The sequence below is a fragment of the Anas acuta genome, chromosome W, assembly GCF_963932015.1.
Source record: "Anas acuta chromosome W, bAnaAcu1.1, whole genome shotgun sequence".
Classification (NCBI taxonomy): Eukaryota; Metazoa; Chordata; class Aves; order Anseriformes; family Anatidae; genus Anas; species Anas acuta.
Genome location: NC_089016.1, coordinates 7636891 through 7641890, shown reverse-complemented (window position 1 = coordinate 7641890; position 5000 = coordinate 7636891).

Below are 5000 nucleotides of genomic sequence, written 5' to 3'. Positions count from 1 at the left end.
GCTTTATGGGGCCATGCTTGCCTTTGTTTAGCTTCTCTCTGCTCTGCTTTGCCTTGCTATGTTTTGCCTTTTCTGGACATGCTTTGCATCTATTTTTTTTTTAATTATTATTATTATTATTATTATTTTTTCTTTAAATGTTCATTGCATTCTTTTGGTTTCATTTTGGACCTATCTGATGTGTTTTTACAGGCCGTGCTTTGCTTTTCCAGACCTTGGTTGTTACTGCTTTTCCTTATGCCGCTAGGTCTTTTTCTTAGCAGGGTTTTACTCTGCCTTGCTCAGCTTTTATCCGCATTGCTCTGCTGTCCTGTGCTGTGCTAGGATTCTTTTGGAGACAGTCCCACTGGTTTTACTGGGCTAGCCGCCAGCTCGCTACGTTTGCTTTGCTTCTCTTTGTTTTGCCTTGCTCCGCTTTGCTTTGCTCTTCCTGGCACAGTTTTGCTTTCCCATCCCTCCTTTCCTCTGCTGTTCTTGCCCCTGCTTTGCCTCAGAGTGTTTTGCTCTTTCTCTCCTGGAAATACTTTGCATTTCCTTGTGCTACTTTCCTTTGCTCTGCTTTGACTTGCTCAGCTTTCCCTTCCCTGGCCATGCTTCCGGTTGCTTTATCAGGCCATGCTTTCCTTGGTTTAGCTTTGGTTTATAGACCTGGCACTGCTCTGCCTTTCCTACCCATGCTGTGCTTTGCCTTGCCTCAAACTGCTTTGCTTTCATTTGTTTGCTTTGTCTTTCCTGCTTGCGGTTTGCTTTACCTGGTGCTACTTTCCTTAGCTCTGCTTTGCCTTCCCTGGCCTTGCTTTCGTTTGCTTTATCAGGCCATGTTTTCCTTTGTTTAGCTTTGCTTTGCTCTGCTTTGCTTTGCCTTTCATCTTTTTTTCGTTTTCCTTTTTTTTTCATTAATTTATTTATTTATTTATTTATTTATTTCATGTTCCTTGCATGATTTGTTTTCATGTTGGACCTATCTGATGTGTTTTTACAGGCCGTGCTTTGCTTTTCCAGGCCCTGGTGGTCACTGCTTTTCCCTATGCCTAGCAGGGCTTTTCCTTGTCTTGCTCAGCTTTCATCCGCATTGCCTTCCTCTCCTGTGCTGTGCTAGGCTTCCTTTGGAGACTGTCTCGCTGATTTTGCTGCCGAGTCGATTGGTAAATTTATGAACGCATAAACCGTCAGAAACAGAACTTGGCCTCCCCGCAGTCCAGCGACTGTCCACTCGGAACTGGCGCGTGTGGGCAGCAGGCCTGGCCAGCCGACATGGTCCATTCTTTGTCCCCAGCCATGCGGCGAGCCGCCAGGTGGGCCCCACTGCTCGTTGTGTGTCTGAGGTTCTCAACGACAGTAAGTAACTACATGATTCCCACAACTACGGTGGAAGAAATCCACAACAACAACAACAACAACAAAATAGATAGAGATATATAAAACTAGCTAAGGCAAGACATGGTTCTTGCCCACCGTCACGGTGCACCAGGAGATGTGAAGGAGGCTGGGGAGAGGGCGATCAGGGTACAGCCACTGTCCAAGTCTGGCTGCCACCTGTACACAAAATGGAGCCCTCCGGTCTCCCCCCCACAGACACTTGGAACCCAAAGGAGTGCTGGCCGCCAGCTCGCTACGTTCGCTTTGCTTCTCTTTGTTCTGCCTTGCTTTGCTTTGCTTTGCTCTTCCTGGCACCGTTTTGCTTTTCCATACCTCCTTTTCTCTGCTGTTCTTACCTCAGATTGCTTTGCTTTTTCTCTCCTGGAAATGCTGTGTTTTTCCTTGTGCTACTTTGCTTTGCTTTACTTTGCTTTGCTTTGCTTTGCTTTGCTTTGCTTTGCTTTGCTTTGCTTTGCTTTTTCTTTCCTGGGACTGCTACGTTTTTACTTGTGCGGTCATGCTTTATTTTTTATTTCTTTGCTTCGTGTTCCTGTCAGTGCTTTGCTTTACCTTCTCTGCTCTTCTGTACCTTTCTTAGCCTTGCTGTGCTTTGCTTTGACTCAAACTGCTTTCTTTCCTTGGCTTTCCCTTTCCTGGCACCGCTTTGTTTTTCCCCGTGCTCCTTTCCTTAGCTTTGCCGTCTTTATGAATGCATAAACAAGTTCATGAAACTTGTTTATGAACACATAGAAAAGTTAGCCGGCCTGCAGCCCGACAGCTGTCCCCTCGGAGCTGGCGGGCAGGGACAGGGATCTGGCTACCGGGCCAGGTCTATTTTGTTGCCCACCGTTGTCCGGAGAGCCACCAGGTGGGCTCTGTTGCTATTCGTCTGGGGAGGGGTGTGGGTTGAGAACAACAATAAATAACTACTCAATTCCTAAAACTAAAGGGGGAAACAGATGGAGAAAATACTATTATTATTACTACTACTACTACTATTTTTATTACGTTTTAATGATACTTATTTCTATTACTATTTAATACTTTTATTTCTAATAGCTTTTTAGTAGTATATAATAATAATAATAATAATGACAATAACAATTTATATAATGATAAGCAGCTAAAGCAAACCAGCCAGGCAGCCAGCCAAACTGAGTGGCACAGGTGGGGAGCCGTTCACGGCCGAGCAGGAGCCTCTGATGTCAGAGCGAGAGGCGGCCCGAGGCAACCGGGGGCCGCTGCCACACCCTGGCCTTCTCAAACGCCCAGCTCCCCATAACCCAGCGATTTCGACTGACGCTAAGTTAACTACGCATTTTGTTTTGGCAGCACCGTTTTGCTTTGCTTTGCTTTCCCTGGCCCTGCGTTGCTTTGCTTTGCTTTGCTTTGCTTTGTATTCGTGGCACTGCTTCGCTTTTCCTGGCCCTCTTTTACTTTGGTTTTTCTGTTCCTCACCATGCTTTGCTTTTTCTGGCCTCGCTTTGTTTCGTTTTGCTTGACTTTGTATTCGTGACACCGCTTTTCTTTCCCTGGACCTCCTTTGCTTTGGTTTCTCTCGCCCTTCTTTGTTTTGCTTTTGCTGGCCCTGCCTTGCTTTGTTTTGCTTTATGTTGTATTCAAGACACCGCTTTTCTTTTCCTGGACCTCTTTTGCTTTGGTTTTTCTCGCCTTTCTTTGTTTTGCTTTTGCTGGCCCTGCCTTGCTTTGTTTTGCTTTACGTTGTATTCAGGACACCGCTTTTCTTTCCCCCACCCCCCAGGAAATCCTTAGCTTAGTTGTTTTTGGGTGTTTTTTGTTTTTTTTTTTTTTTTTTTTTTGTTTGTTTGTTTGTTTGTTTGTTTTTTTGTTTGTTTGTTTGTTTGTTTGTTTGTTTTTTTCCTCGCCCTTCTTTGTTTTGCTTTTGCTGGCCCTACCTCGCTTTGTTTTGCTTTAGTTTGTATTCGTGACACCACTTTTCTTTTCCTGGACCTCTTCTGCTTTGGTTTTTCTTGCCCTGCTTCGTTTTGCTTTTCCCGGCCCTTCTTGGCTTTGCTTTTCCTTTTGCCTTTTTCTTTTCCCTGGCAGGGCTATGCTTTGTCTCGCTCCGCTTTCCGTTGCATTGCTCAGCTCTGCTTTGCCGTGCTAGGTAGGCTTCTTTTGCAGACCGTCGCACCGATTTGGGCGATGAGTCGATCAGTGTATTGATGAAGGCATAAACCCTCAGGCGCACACCGTGGCCTCCCCGCAGCCCGACGACTGTCCCCTGGGAGCTGGAGGGTGGGGACAGGAAGCCTGGCCACCCACCCAGCATGGTCTATTCCTCATCCCCCGCTGTTCGGCGAGCCGCCAGGTGGGTCCCGCTGCTGCTGTTCGTCTGGGGATGGGGTTGGGTGAGGTTTTTTAGGACGATAAGTGACATTACACGATTCCCAATGATTTGGGTTCGTTTTGCTTTGCTTTACTTTTCCTTGCTTTACTTTTCCTTGCTCTTCCCCGCTTTGCTTTTCCTGCACCTGCTTCGACATGCTTTCCTTAGAACTGCCTATTTTTGGGGGGTTTTGGTTTGTATTCCCGGCACCGAATCCTTTTCTTTGCTCTGCTTTGCTGTTCCTACTCTGCTTTGCTTTTTTGCTCTGTTGATGTGTTTACACACTCGGGAACGCTGGGTCACCTCATTCGGCCTCCCCACAGCCCGCCAACCGTCCCTTCGCAGCTGGCAGGTGGGGGTGTGGGGGTCGGCCACCCAGCCAAGTCTATTCCAGTACCCCTGCTGACTGGGGAGCCGCCACCTGAGCTCAACTGCCATTTGCCTGAGGAGGCGGGGGGGGGGGGGGGGGGGGGGGGAGGAGGGGGAGCTGAGGAGTGGAGGGGTGGGGGAGGTTTTGAAAGACTGTAAGGAATGACAGGATTCCTAAAGCTACAGCAGAAAACAGGCAACGGAACAAACTAATAACAAACATAAAGATAACAGCATTTATTTTCCAAAGCAGCTAAAGCAAAGCGGCCAGGCAGTCAGCCGCACTGAGCGGCACAGGTGGCGAGCCTCTCGCGGCCGAGCAAGAACCTCTGACGTCAGAGCGAGCGGCGGCCCGAAGCAGCCGGGGTCCGCTCTCTCCCCCCGCCCCCTCCCTCCTCGTGGAGCCACCAGGTCTACTTCTCCCTCCTCCTCCCCGCTCTCCCCCCCCCCCCCCCCCCCGCCCCCTCCCGCCTCGTGGAGCCATCAGGTCTACCCCGCCGTCACGGCCATCGGTCTAGCCATCACGGCCACTGCTAGAGGGCGGCCAGTAATGAGAGTAAGAAGTCTGGAAGGCAAGCTTCATTTACTTTGGCATGAAATGATGGCCCCCTGCTATCATTGTCAGGTGGACACAACAAAAGCCCCTTCTCTCTGCCCACCCCCTAACCTCGCACCCTTGCCCACCAGGACTTTCCGTGCATGACCAGCAAAGTGCCTGGACCCTGGCAGCCTCTCTCCCCCCGCCCCCTCCCTCCTCGTGGAGCCACCAGGTCTACTTCTCCCTCCTCCTCCCCGCTCTGTCCTCCCCGCCCCCTCCCTCCTCGTGGAGCCACCAGGTCTACTTCTCCCTCCTCCTCCCCGCTGTCCTCCCCGCCCCCTCCCTCCTCGTGGAGCCACCAGGTCTACTTCTCCCTCCTCCCCG